The 14,691-nt window shown below is 57.6% G+C and overlaps 1 protein-coding gene across 2 annotated transcripts in view; it reads right to left on the bottom strand.

Annotated features, from left to right (window-relative positions):
• FAM131C (family with sequence similarity 131 member C) overlaps positions 1–5,790 on the bottom strand; it is a 41,868-nt gene extending 36,078 nt beyond the window's left edge. The window contains exons 1-2 of one of the 2 annotated variants that reach the window (XM_059716263.1): positions 5,475–5,790; positions 4,992–5,186 (exon numbers count right to left, since the gene is read on the bottom strand). The gene's annotated coding sequence lies outside the window, so the exon portion shown is untranslated. Of the gene's footprint in view, positions 1–4,991; positions 5,258–5,474 lie in introns of those variants that run through there. The other variant, XM_059716262.1, reaches the window with a different exon arrangement.
• Positions 5,791–14,691: the final 8,901 nt, after the last annotated feature.

The raw sequence follows: 14,691 nt of genomic DNA on the forward strand, positions 1-14,691 counted from the left end.
AAAGTCCCTGCCCCCCAGCTCTGTCACACCGAGCAGCAGGACAAAGCAGGGACTTCAAAGCTGGTTATGTTTCCAAGGGTTTGAAACAACCCCCCTTCCCCTCCTCTTCCATTTCACTCCCCCCAGTTTTGGGGGAGAAAAGTGGTCACTGACTTCTCTTTTTGATCAGAAGCTTTACCAACACGGATACCAGCTGTCTCACAAAGACACCCCTCCAACCACCACGGGTTTTCTGTACGTGAAAAAATATCAAATCACCACTTTCCACACATTTTTTTGGATAAAGATGGTTAAAAATGCCCAACATTTTATAGGAAAAAGTTTCACTTCAATGCATGGTTTTATTTCGCCAGGACAAAGGCCAGATTTTGTCCAAAGTGGAGTCTTTTCCCTTAAAAATTTAACCTATGTTTCAGCCTCCAGAGCCGGTAATAGCAGCTGCTTCAGTAAGACTAAGGGATGGCCCATAGAGCAAGGAAAATTATTCTGCCGTAAGTTAAGGTTTGGACTCAGGCTGAGGGGCTCCCCGTCCGTGGCAGCACATGTCCTGGAAGAGGAATTCCTTTTCCAGCGTGGGTGATGTTGCTCGGAAAGAGGGTCGAGATGATCTGGTTTGCCCAGTCTTTCTGCTGGATGCACTGGTATAGCCAGCACAGGGTAAGGGCGAGTCTTTCCCTCTTGCTGCCAAAGCTCTTCCCGCTGCTGTTCAAGGATGAGCAGCGCAGGCGCCTGCACCCAGCCTCCTTGACACCCCGCGATCCCCCCGGGGCAGGCCCAAGCTCAGCAGGGTTAACCCGGGTCAGCACATAGATGGGACAGCTGCAAGGAAGACCCAGGTGCAGCAAGAAAGGGTGTTGGTAATTGCTCCCAGTGAGTCACGGTGCCCAGGGAACAGTGCCATCTCTCAGATGAGACCTAGGGCGACTTGAGCTCGCTGCAGCTGCCACCCGGAGACTTCACCTGCACCCCAAATCCAAATGACCCCCTCCTGCGTCGGCCCGATTTTGCACTCTCCTCCATTCCCTGTTTTGCAGTGAGGTTGTACCCCCCCACCCCAGAGGTGGCTGCATGGCAGCAGCACATTTCTTACATATACCTAATCCCTCGCAAGGCGGGGAAGCCTTAATCAATTCATCTCCGCAGGGATCCTCTCGCTGAAGATACTTGGGAAGGGCAAACAATTCAGCATAGAAAGCAAACATCCATTTTCCTCCCTTCCCTCTTGGTTCTAATTAAAATGAGATCTAAAGAGCGAGAGCAGGAAGGAGGGGTAGACAAAGAACCATTAAGGCAGGGAAATAAATCTGGAGGGATTGAAAATTACAGGCAGAGAGAGACAGAAAACAGAAAAGCCAACCGAGACGGGAGTAACGTTTTTACAGCTGATTAAAGGCCAGACTGAAAACCCGGTTATATAAATCCTGTGTCATCACCTCCTGGAACCTGATGCTATGCCGGGGATTAATTCCAAGGCTCCTAAACAAACTGTGTAGATAGCAGCAGCAAATTGCGACAGATTTACAACGGGGCTTCCTATCTGGTGCTGCGCAGGTTGGGGTAAAAGTTCCTGGTACAGATTAAGATCATGTGTTGTTTTGGGAGGCGCGTTTCGTCGAGACTGAGAAGAGCTGTGCAAACGCCCAGCGAGACGGAGGAGCAAGGTCCAGCCTGGCGAGGGGAAAGCCCCGCCGGGGTCGTGCTACATTTGGAAGAGGTTTTGCAAAAAGAAAAAGGGAGCTGAGAGCGTGGGGGGGTGGTGGATCCACTGGAGAGGAGCAGAGCCAAGTGACACCCACGGGCCTCGGGCGCTTGGGTAGCGCCAAGGAAAATACACAGCTGCAGAGCGGGATGCTGGAACAGGCAGAGCTCCTGGTGCCTGGGGGCTGGGCCGGTCCGGTTGACAGACGGGTACACTCAGGGCAAGCCAGCGTTCGGCAAAGTGGCTTCTGATTTTCGGGGTCCGGAGAGCGTGTTGGCGGCTAGGCAGGGTGGACAGCGCACCACATTGGACCTCAGGGAGCGAGGTCCTCTCTCAGCTCCGCCACCGGCCATCTGGGTGACCACAGGCATGTCAACCCCCCCCCGGGATAATGACAGTGACCTCCTTGCGGAAATACTTCAAGCTCTGCCGGTGAAAGGGCCCTAGAAGAGCGAGGCAGCATTGCTATTTTGGTTCAACTTAAAACATTCCCCCGCGCACGCGAGCCGAGCCAACGTACGCCTCTCCGACCAAAAGAAGAGAGCTTGTGCAGGGTTTACACTGGTTTGACTAAACCAGCTTCAATTCGCACCGTGGATGAAACCAGTTCTCCGTGTGGACAGAAGCAAAACGCAGGCATCCCGACACCCCCTCCTCCCTGTACACGCACGCGCCTCTGCCAGCAGCCAGCAGCCACCCAGACCGGAGGCTTTCAGAATCTATTTTTCAGCAAATTTGCTGGATAAAATGTGGCCGGCGTAATTTCCCCCAGGCCTGGGGCAGTTCCAAAACACATTTTTGAAAGGCAAAAAAAAAAAAAGAAAAAAATTAAATAAATTAAAAAAACCGAGAACCCCAGTTCATGCGGCTGGTTTTAAATGCATCGCAGTGCCCAAACAATCTGGAGGCTTATTGATTACAGCTGCTCCTCTGCTTGCCTACGCCGCAGCGCAAAATGGCCGCGTGCCTTGGTCGTACGTGAAACATCTCAAGGCACGATTGCATGCGTTCGCCCAGGCCCATAGATTTTAAGGCCAGATGTGATCTGCTTTGAGTCCCCGTTTGGCGGAGGACAAAGAGCGATGCCCCCTTTACCTCTGCATTGAGCCCAATAACTTGTTTGGCCTACATAGGGCACCCCATCTCCATCCGAAGGCTCCCCAAGCTGGAGACGCCACCGCTTCCCTTGGTGATTTGTTCTGGGACTCGTCACCTGCCCCAGTAAAACCCTGGGCCTCATTTTTAACCTCAGTGTGCTTGGTCTGGTTTCTCACCCCCGCTTCTTGTTTTGTCTTCCTCTGTTGAGAAGTCGCGAGTGCTGCATCTTTTCTCCTGGTCAGTGCCCCTTGTCCCGTGAATGGCGATCAGCCTGTAACTACCCCAAGATGTGTATTTGGAGAAGAAAGCAGGACCCGATGATCTGTAAGGTCCCTTTCAGCCCCATAAAAACTATGAAATAGCCGGTGCTCTGCCCTATGGTCCATGTTCAGGTACCCTGGCCAGCTCCAGAGACCTCAGAGGAAGACACAAGCACGTCCTACCACACTATGAGGGGACAGTTTTCCCTTCAGGAAGGTTTCCTCTGAGCCTCCTACCAAAGCTGGCCCATAGACAATCGGATGGATAATTCAAACCCAATCAGGCTGTGGGCAGATGACCCACGTATACCCGGTGGAAGGCGTGGAGGACGTGCCACGCGGCAGCTGACCCATGGCAAGTGGTTGGTGTTTGCTCTCTCCTGCGAGAAGTGGAAACTCAATGGGGGGAAGCTTAGCCCTGAATGAAGCGACTTCTCAATTGCCATGGATTAGCTGCTGCTGCTAGTGGGATAGAGCAGGCGCACAAATCACTTACCACGCAGCAGTGGTGCATGGCGAGCCCTTCCCTCTTTAGGCTTCGCTCTCACGGAGAGAACCACTATGTTGTGTCGACGGAGCCCGTTTCCACACGCCTAGGCAGCTCTGCCCGGGTACATTTTAGCATGCACACATGCTGATGTACCAGGGAGCCTAATTACATGCACAAAGCTGGACCATGCCATGCACATGCGCGTGCAGGCGGAAGAGGGCATGGCCTTGCTTGCTCTGGCAAGTCCCCTGCTGCCCGGAGGCATTTAAAGGCTCAAAATATCAATTACAGGCTAACGTCCTTGGTGCTGATTCATCCCTTTTTGTCTTGGTGGCTTTCCACGGCCGTCTCGGCCATGCCAAGGGATGGATTCCTCCGGTTCCCAGATGGAGACAGGGGAGCCGCCGGCTTGCTCCCCTCCCTGGGCCTGCTGCTGTCCAGACCGCATGGCCGCCAGCTTCCGGGCGACAACATGCAGCACCTACAGCCGCCTGCATTGCCCCCCTCCAGACACCCGCACGCTCAGGGACAAGCAGCAAAGCATGTAGGCTGCAAGCACCGTGAGGAAGGGGAGCCTGGCGGTCGAGGACGTGGGCAATGGGAGGTCATATCCCAGCTTTGCCAGGACAGATGGCTAAATCTGGGGTGCTGGCAGCAGAAGGAGACGTGCCCCAGCCAGCAGACACATCGTGCCCCATCTCCATGCCTCATTTCCCCCCTGGGTGGTGGGGATCATGACGTGGACCCCTTGGGGGGCTATGAGCGGTGCTCGGAGACCCTCGGGTGGTATGCGAATGCTCGCTGCCACCTCCCAGTCCCAGGCCAATGCCCGGTGAGACCTCGTGGCGTTGCCCCTAATAACACGGGCTCCAGGCATGCTGTCGGGGCTGGGCTGGGCTGGTTTATCAGTGATGAACTACTGAATCAAGGGCAAAGTCATCTGGAGCTGGGTCTGCTCGGGTCCCAGCTGCTTTGTCCAGCGCAGCAATGCCACTCATTGAAGTCTCTTGACAAGCAGTGTGTGTGTGACTCAAGTTCACCCCTTTGATCTCTCCCATGGGCACCCCGGTCTCTGCCTCCCCCACCCTCGACTAATCTCCGGGGAGTTTCCTTCCGATGTCCCTTATCAGTGCTGAACAACACGGGCCCGGGAGCCGCTTCCTGCCCAGCGGAAGGCAACGCCCTGCGTGGAGCTGGCCTCACCTGGCAGAAGAGGTGAGTGTTTGAGGAGCCGGGCTGCCCGCCACTTGCCCCCGCTGCACTTTGTGCCCCACGAGGAATGCCCCTGGGGAAGTGCGGCGCTAAATCCACACCGCCAAGTGTGTGCAAACAGTGCCGAGATAAGGCAAAAAGGGTCGGACTCAGCCTGGCTTGCTCTGAAGTTGCTGGACCTGTGGCTTCAACATTGAATCATAGCAGCTGGAGCTGCATTCGCTTTGCTTACCTTCTCCAGGAGGCCTCACGCCGCTGGGGTCCACCTCGCGGGTAGCAGGCCGGCAGCGTGGTCTGGTGTCAGGACTGATCTCGTGGCCTCAGGACACAAAGGGATGATGGCAGGGGGGGTGGCATGAAGCTGGGAGACGCTGGCAGTTCAGGGGAGCAGGAGCTCCAGGCAGACCTGGTGACCTCGAGGGCTGCACTGAAAGCAATGGGGATTTAACAGTGAAAAGTGCAAGCTTATGGAGCAGCCTCCCAGTTGCCAACTGGTTTTAGGCTGGAGCCTGGTAGGAGCCGTTGCCCTCAGCTGGCCCTGGTTACCTGAATGGGCCTGATTGCTACCACCTCACTGCCACCAGCTGGCCCTGGCTGTCTGCAGGGGATTGCCTGCTGGCTTACAACCAGCAGCTCTCCCAATGCCCTCCTCCCATTCCTCACCTCCAGGCTCCTGACCCCACCCAGGGTGCCTGCATACATCAGTGCTTCTCACCTTTGTTAGACTCGAGGCCCTCAGAAAGTGCTGGCACTTGGCTTTCATTCCTTTTTCGCCTACAGAAAAATCCTGGAGCGATTCTTTTGGTGTGGAGAGCTCAGGAAGCCAGAGACAGGTCAGCATGCTTTGGATGCTCTGCATTCCTGCTTGCTTGACACGGCCGGGTTTATCCTTTGAATCACATCTGCACGCCTAATAGGGCTAAGACTGCATGGCACCCTTGAAAGGATCTCAGGGTGCCCCAAGGTGCTGTAAGACCCTGTTGAGAATCACCGACCTATGTCCTGGTCCCTTGCAGACGGACCTCGGCCTCCCGACCCCCTTGTTTCATGGCCTTTTCTCTTCTTGATCCCTTGGGTTGTGACCCTTTAGGCCAAGCCTCAGCTGCCTACGTCCTGGTCACAGCCCTGGCAGAGAGAGATTGGGTTGTAGGAGGGTTTGTGCAATGCAGTAGCCTGTGACAGATGGGATCGGCTGGGACTTGACGACACAGGAATTCCCTTCCAGTGCTTCTGCTCCTCTTCCCAGTGCCCCTCTGGGGGGGTTTATGCTGCCCCCACCATGATGGTACCTGTTGTGTCAGATCAGTGCCTGCCTGGGGTTTTTGCAAGGTGAGGGCTGCTCCCTGGAGCAGGGTTTTGCTGGGAGGCACTGGCAGGTTGGGAACTGGGGGGCAGGTTCACTTCCTTTGCCCATCACCATTCAGACACGCTGCAAGGAGCAGAGGGCTGGATGGGCACCGAGCGTAGGGAGGACCGGGCAGTCTGCAGCGCACCAGGGCGGACAGGCAGCTCCCGGGGTCCCGGCTCCGTGCATTTCTGTCTGCAACAGCCCAGCCCACGTGCAGCCCCTGCTTCAGGGCTGCAGCTCCAGGGACCCTGCCGGGCATTTCCCACCCGCCCCAGAAGACGGGCTGGATCCAGGGATTTTGGCGTCGGGCGGTATTCCCGCTCCTTCGCCCCCACCCGCGGCCCCGTGCCAAGGCAGGCGTCTGGCCACCGCCCAGCCACAAGCCCTGGCGTGCATGAGGAATGCAGGGAGCTGGAAGCCTGCGCCTGGCCGAGCTAATTCGGTCCCGGCAGGGCTCAGGCTGGAGCTGGACCCGGACATGGAAAAGGCCAGAACCCTCCCAGGGTCTGAATGCGAGACACGGTGCAAACGAGGCGTGATTTAACAGGGGGCTCGAGTACCAGCTGGACCCTGCGAGGTCCCTTCCCGTGCTGCATCCCAGGGTTATCTACACTGTGTCAGCGGCGGATCTTGCAGAGGATGGGGATCAAGCGCTCCAGAGCTGGCACGCGGATGGGTCTGGGGGAGGCACGCAGCCCTCCCGAGCTGTGGCTCAGCCTGGTGGAGGTGGTTGGGGGCCAGGACCCAGCTCCGCGTGCCATACGCGGGTGTCGCACCCTGTGATCCAGGCCGGCTAAATGAGGGGTCATCAGTGGCGTGGAGCCCAGGGGGGCTGGAGTCCCTTCTCCTTGCTGGGGAGAGGCTGTGCCCTTGGCCTCATGGCTCGGGCCACTCGCAGTGGGACATCCCCCTGGCCCTCGGGCCCGGCTTTCGCCTGCCTCCTAATTGAGCTGCCTGGTTTAATGGTAGGAAGCAGGCAGCTGTAATTAATACTGCAAGTGTGAGGCTCGGGAGGTACAAAGTACCCTCCAGCCCCAGGGGAACCACAGCGGTCCACCCCAGCCACAGCTGCCCCCTCCCCTCGGGAAATTTCCCAGAATGCACTGCTTTGGGGTGCTAAGGGTGAGGAGTGTGGGGCAGATTTACCCCCTGGAGAATTTGCAGGCTTGAAGCTGGGCTCATTTGGAAAGCTTCTCATACCGGGGGCCTGCAGGTGCTGTGGACGGCCGGCCGGGCTGGATCAGTGCTCCAAGGGCCACGAGCATCGGGATTTTCACCCCTGGAAGTGACGGCTGAACAGGGCCCTACATATGAATCCCCCTCCACTGCCTCTAGAGAGCAATGGCCGAGGTCAGCGGGGAGCAGCTGCGCGTGCCTGGGGTCCTCTATCCGCAGCGCAGGCAGTGACCGGGCTGCATGTGAGGCCATGACATCCAGGCTCCGTCTAACAGATCAGCTCCATGCTGGGGGGGGCAGGCATCCCCTGGGAGGGGGCACTCTCTCTTGTATGCAGGAGTAGAGCATTGCCACGGACCCGGCTGGCATGGGAAGGCCATGTAACGCACAGTGTTTTGCATGCATGCCACTCCACCCCAGAAGCAGCTGCATTTGATCCACAATGTTGTATGCAATGCTCTGGGGATCCTCTACATGGCGAGGCTCTCCAGAAATGCCCCCTTCTGTTGTGGTCTCTGGCCCTACGCCCTCCTGCACGGGCGTGGGTCTGCCTGGTCATCCCCAGCATAAAATGCACCAAGAAAACCTCCAAGTTGCTCCATCCCGGCGCCGTCCGATCCATAGGGATGACTCAGTGGCCACAGGAAAGTGTGGGCGGGGGAGAGGAGGGAGCAGAGGAGGGCTGGCGCCCGGCGGAGGGAAGGATAACAGGTGCGCAGCTCGGCTCTGCTGCCCCCCACCAGGCCAGGCCTCAGCTCACTTCACTCCTGGCATCTGGGGGCAGCCAGTTCCCCTCGTGACTGAACTGGACTTTGATTCTTATTTAACCCTGGGCAGTGGCCCAAGTCAAACAATCCCCCTCCACAGCCAGCGCAGCCCTGGCCTCACCTCCGGCCCCGGGGGGATTGCTTTGAAAAGGAAGTTGCCCTTCACGCTCCGGTCCCCACCGGATTCGCGGATGAGCCAGCCCGATGGGCTTGGATGGGCTCTGATCTTGGAAAGGGGCCAGGGGTGATGTGAAGAGGCCCAAATCCAGCCTCCGTGGGCGAGACACTGGCCCAGCAGGGATGGAGCTGAGCTCAGACATGCTCCCTAAGGCAGGGGTTCGATTATCAACCCGGGGCTCTGAGCTGCAAAAAGCATCTCCGCACCCACCTTGCTGGGGTCATCTGGCCCCAGCAGTCTTTCCTGCCCAAATGCCGATGAGCATCCTGGACCCGATGATCTGTAAGGTCCCTTCCTGCCCCTAATGTCTATGAAATTACCACTATTAATGCTAATTGTTTATTATGAATGATCTCAGCCAGTGTTTTTCCGCTTTTCAGAGTCAAAAGCATCCATGATCCCTTCACGTTGACTTAGAAAAATAAGAAAAACCGTATCGGCAATCGCTGCATCACCTCTGTCAGCCAGTCCTGCCGCTGCTCCGCTTGACCTCACATCCCTGGGGAATTTTAACTGCTCAGTTAATCCCTACCATACGCCGTTCAGGATGGGACGGGATGGTTGGGTTGGCGGGGGAAGTTCTCCTTCCCCACGTGGTTTGATCTCTGTGCCGGCGTGGAAACCTTTCCTCTGTTTCGTGCCTCTAGGCACCGCGTTAAACACATCCGTGCGGGCGCTCCATCACTCTCTGCACTGACACAGGTTTATTGGGCGCCTCGTTCTTCAGCCCAGCTGATGCGCGAGTTGCTTGTATGCCAACACCATCCCTGCCCTTTCTAACGAGGCTCCTCCGTTGGCCTCAGTGCTCCATTACATCACCGTAATAAATAATTAGCATTAATAAGGATCATCGGGGCTTACACAACCCTCTTTGCTCCAGAAGCACAAAGCAATTTTGGAAGGGACTGATGGAGGCTCTTCGCGCTTGGTGTCATGGGAAAATATGACAAGGCCCATTTTTGAACCCGGGTCCCGTGGCGGAGCTAGGGATGGGAGCCAGGAGGCCTGATGAGCTCTGCTTGGAAATGATTGTGGATATTTCTAAGCGGAAAATGTTGTCTCGCTGGACTGGAAATATTTCTTCTGGGGTTTTGGCAAGAAAGCGTCCTCTGTTTTAGGAGGGAGTTGCTGATCTAAAGGGGGCATAGGCATACGCACACACCACCGCAGCGGTGGGCTCAAGCTATCAGAGACCAGAGCTCAAATCCCTGCTCGGCCAGTCTCAGACTTGGCTCTCTGAATGATGTGACTGGCAGGGAGCTCTCTTTTTGGCTTTTGAAGGTCTCCGTTTCATCCTGTTGTGCAATTTTGGAGAACATTCACAGGCGAGGAGGGCCTCATCCTGCCCGTGCCCGAGCCCTGGATCCCCCAGGCCAATGGGAGATGCGCCCTTGATGGGAGGGCTGTAAAACCCTCCCGCTTCCTGCAGCAGCACTGGTGGGTGCTGGTGCCATGGTCTCGCTCGCTTGAGGCTGGTTGCTCTTGTGTCTGTCTTGGACCTCCTGGCCTTGATGAACTCCTTGCCCTGGCCATGATCTTGGCTTGACACCCCGGGAAGCAGACTGAAACCTGCCTTTGATCTTGGCTCTTTGCATTCGGGTAAGCCTCCGACTCCGGTGCTGGTTCTCCAGTGCCTTGGTCAACCCCAGGTGACATCTCCAGCAGGCAGATGTTGGCACAGTGCAGTTGATTTGAATGCAGCTGTGCCAACTTCCTTCTGCTGTGGGCCTTGGGGTGGGAATTGCCTCACTTGCCACCGAAACCCAGGGGAGGCCAGCAGCCCAGTCCCCCCGGGCACGGATCAGGAGCTCTTGGCAGGCAAAGTGCCATCTGACGCTGAGGTTCAGCGCAAGGCCGGTCCCCGGAGAGCTCCCGCTGGAGCATCTCGCTCAGGATCTCTGCGCCCATGAAGCTTGGCGAGACGGACGCTAACTTGACCGATAGGTTGCAATGGCATGAGCTCCTCCGCCTCTGCATTTGGGGGCTGTAGTGATTTCCCGTCCTCGGTGTGCTATCGGATGAGATAAGGTCACCCTCCAAGCGAGCAGCTGGTTTGAAACCAAACAGCGGAAACTTGTCCTTTTTTTTTTCTTGGATCCAAGAAGAAAAATAAAATGCAACATTTCAATGGGAATGAAACGCTCCTACCCCCTTCCTCTCCTTTTCTTCCAGGTCACGTCATCACCCCCCTTCTTCCCCTTCTTTGACAGGTCGCGTCATCAGCGATCGAACACTTTCCTGCACGTCGTCTTGATTACGGCAGAGCGGAAAAACCTCCTGTTGGAAAATCTTTCAGCCCGGCTCCAGTTACCAGAGCACAGGCCTCGGGGTGACTCTCCGCATGGGGCGGGAGGGGAACTTCTCCACCGTGACAACAGCTGCTGCCAGCCCCTTAGGAGACGACCTCCTCCGTTAAATGTCCTGTCTCCCTCCAAAAGGAGGACACGGTGCTGGATGCTAGCGTGGTGTCCTGGCCGCGGTCCTCGACGTATTCTCCCACCTCCACAAATCAAAGGGGACGCCATCCTGCTGCATGGACCGTAGCCGGATCCCCGGAGTCGTGCACAGCACTTCCGTGGGCCTCAAGTCCATCATCCCGAGAGCGATGCACTCCATCCTTGGCAGGACCGGCGGGGTTGTGCAATGCCTGTCCGCCCTTTGAGATGCGCTGGAAGCAGAGCTATCTCTTAGAGGATCAAAAATAGCCACAGACAGGAATAAACAAGGAGACAGGAGCGCTCGGATCCAACTGGAGCTTGAAAGCGCGGCCCCAGCATGAGAAAACATCTGTCAGCGATATGCAGTAAACACGGCGCTAACCGCAGCCCTGGATGGGAATTAGACAAAAGCGACTGGGAACCCCAGGCAGGAGCTAATTCAATAGCGACGGCCAAGCTCAGCGGGCTGTTTGCTTTCTGGTGATAAATATGCCGACGCAGAGAGCATACGATGGTGGGGGGAGCAGGTAGTCAGTGACAAATGAAAGGGAGGTGATGCGGTCTTGCGGTTGAGGCCGGCGCAGGAAGGCAGGAAGTTTGCTCTTTTAATCCTGGCTTGGAGCCTGCTGGGCTGTGCGAGTCTTCAGGCACGGTGCCGTGCCTCAGTTTCCCCCTCTGGGGATCAGGTCCAGAGCTGGGCAAACAGGGCCGAGACCTGGCGCCGTGCCGTGTTTTGAACCCCTTTGCTTTATCTTGAGTTTCTCCCTGCCTTGAGCCGCTGGCTGGCGGCGAAGGCACTGGACCGCAAACACATCGGGAGAGCAGCTGTCTCGTAGGCTTCGTCTGTGCAGCCCCCACGCAAGCAGGGTGCACGGGGTCGGCCCACGGGGAGGTGAAATCCCTGGATGCTCGTCCCTTGAGTCCGAGCCAGGACGAACCAGGGGGGGCTAGGGGACCAAAAGGCTGGGGTTTTCGTGGGAAGAAGCCCAGGAGACCAGACAAGCCAAGGACCCCAGCAAGCATCCTCTGGGGAGACTGACCGTGTCCCATTGGCGCCACTGGTGTCTTGGGCACAGAAAACGCTCCCCACCAGTTACCACAACCGGAGACTTGGTGAATAACGAGCAAGCCTGGCTCTAACGAGCGGCCCGCAGGCAGGACACGTGCGGACTAGACTGCTGAACAATGGTAATGGAGAATGGCTTCACGGCGAGGGCGCTGAGGCTAAAGCAGTATCGGCGCTGTGCCTGGGGGGCTCTACACCAGGGAACAAGGGGTGTGTTTCGGCGGAGGTGGCAGGGGGGATTTCACTAGTCCTCCAAGAGGGAATGGATCTCGGGCCTTTTAAATGCCCCTTGCTCAGTGTCTCTCAAGCCAAAAATCACGAGACCAAGGCTCCCTGCAAACATGCAAACTCATCACATCCTACAGGCCACCTGCCAGCCCCGTCTCCTGTGCCGATGGCCGACCGACTGTCCAAGCACGCTGGAAAATTGAGGTGGATGAAGAACGAAGCTGTAATTATGGGCAGGACCCGCTGGAATGTGCTCGAGCGGAGCAGCGGCAGATGCCTGACAGCTACTGTGGGGCTATTAAGACACGGAGAAGTGAGCACGAAAGGATCATGAACGTTGCAGCTCTGCCTGGGTCGGCAGATGGCTGGAGGGAAGGCAGGGTGTCTGGATGGCCAGAGACAAATGCTCCTGGTGGGTTTGGTGGTGACCTCCCCGCGTGCACGGGCAGAACTTCTCCCCGTGTTGGTGGCAGCGATGCATGGGAAGCTTGGAGGACTGAGACCCTTGCCAGCAGTGATGTGCCAGAAGTGTCACACGCTCTCCAGCCAGGTCATAAGAGGAGGGGTGGCAGTTCCCGGGCCATGTCTTGTGGCATGGATGGCCCCCTAGCCTCTTGTCATCTGTAGATCTCAGAGGCAAGCCCATCCCTGTTCTTCAGATGGGGAAACTGAGGCACAGAGAGGGGTGGGGACATGCCAAAGGTGGCCCGGCACCTCAGCGGCGGAGCTGGGGACAGAACTTGGGCTTGAGTCGCACTCTGGTGCTCCAACTTGTATGGGCCAAACTCAGCCTATTTTTAAAACCACTGGAGTCACATCAGGGAGGAGCGTGGCCTCGGTGTGGTCTGCCTGTGTCCCCTTCCAGTCCTCCATGTTCCTTGCCCCTTCGCTGCACCCCCAGGGCTTGGGGGCTGCCCGCCAATGCCAGCGGTCCCCTGGTTCACCCTGGGGAGAACTTGTCTGCCCTCTCCCTTGGCCCGTGGCTCCCCTGCCACCCCTCCGGTCACTGGAGGCAAAATGGTGACCTGTCACGATACCTTCGGTGCCGGCACAAGGCCCTGCAGCCCCTCTGGAGACAAGGGAGACCCCCACCAGCGGCTCGGCCACCTTGCCGTTGACCCGTCCCCCAGCTGGACCTCTCCAAGGCCTCCAGCCTCTCCTCCAGGAGGAACTGGGCCCTCACATCCAGCCTCTGCCCAGCAAGCAGAGCCGTGGCCATGGGCTGTGGGTTGCGGTACTTGTAGATGCCTACGATGGCCGTCTCCCACGGGGTGCATCCCATGGTCTAACCTGGTGAGCATGAGGTCCTGTTGGCTCCCATGGCAGCCCCCTGGGTCTGGGCTCTGGACTTGGAGCCTTGGACACCCCTCGCCAGGCCTGTCGTAGCAAGCGGTCAGCGGGGCAGAGGAGATGGGCGCGATTTGTCATGGGCACCAGCCCCTGCTTGCCCCAGCTGGACAAAGGGAGCAGCTACTTGTGCTCTCTCCTGTCCTTTATTGCTGTACAAAGGCCCCTCGTGCAATGGTCCCCCCTGGCAGGGGGGCACCAGGCGATCATTTTGCAGCCGCCGGCAGTGCGCCAAGCTCCGTCGAGGCAGAGCCCTCCTCTCCGCAGCTCCGTTACAGGCTGCAACAAAGCCCCCGTTGTGATGATGTGCTGGGAAGGGAAGGATTGAAGAAAACCCCCATCCCTTCCCTGCCCTCTCTGGGGGGCAGTGCTGGTGGGGATGGGGCACGGTCCGTGGCGCGGCGTGCCAAGCAAGGGGTGCATTCCCCCCGGGGGCTGTGGCGTGGCAGACCGCATGCACGCTCTGCTCCTTTCTTCTCCAGCTGCAGCTGGGAAAGGGCATTGCCCTTCCACGCTTCTGCCAAGGGACCCCACTGGGCCAGGTCACCTTCTTCCTCCTCTTCACCATCCACAGTTGATGGGAAGGGAAGTCACCATGACTTGAGGGTGGGGGCAAGGGGAAAGCTCTCCCCGTGGCCTTGTGTTTGCCCCGGGGAGGGAGAGGAGCAAGCTGCAGGACCCAGGGCTGGCACTGGAGCTGGCTGATTTAAGACTCAAGCGGGACAAGAGTGAAACTCGGCTTTTCTAGCACATCGGTTAAAGGCATCCCAAAGCAGCAGAACGCACTTGAACCTCTGCGCTAGAGCGTTGGAGGAAAAGCCGGCTGACCGGGTTCTCCATGTGGGAGCACCCCTGCCGAGGCCAGCCCAGACAAGCATTTGTCTAACCTGCTCCTAAACACTTCCAGGAGGCTCCACAGCCTCTCTAGGTCATCTACCCTCGTACTTAACCTCCCTGGTTAGAAAGAGCTTCCTATTCTCCCACTTAACCCCCTTTGTTGCAATGCAAGTCTACAGGAAGGGGGCTCTTAGCTCCATGTTGCAGGTGGGGAAACTGAGGCACGAGGTAGGTTGGAGACCTAGGGTCCCGGTTAGGAACAGAAAAACCCTCTTGTCCCAGCTGACCTGCTGCAGAAGACTCCTGCCCCGTGGGAGCCTGCTAGCCTGAACATCAAGAGCTGCAGGTCTTCTCCCCGCGCACGGAGGCTCGGGCAGTGCACGCGGCTCCGCGCTCGGGGGCGGACGGCCTCTAGAATATGCCGCCGTGTGTCGGGCACTAATTTGCAATTTAGCTCTTCCATCTAGTTTTCTAACTGGGTCATTTTGTGCATCTTTCTTCCCCACTGTGCTGGCAGCACAGATGCCTGGCAGGCGAAGGCACGGGG

Source organism: Alligator mississippiensis, chromosome 13 (genome assembly GCF_030867095.1).
Source record: "Alligator mississippiensis isolate rAllMis1 chromosome 13, rAllMis1, whole genome shotgun sequence".
Lineage (NCBI taxonomy): Eukaryota > Metazoa > Chordata > Crocodylia > Alligatoridae > Alligator > Alligator mississippiensis.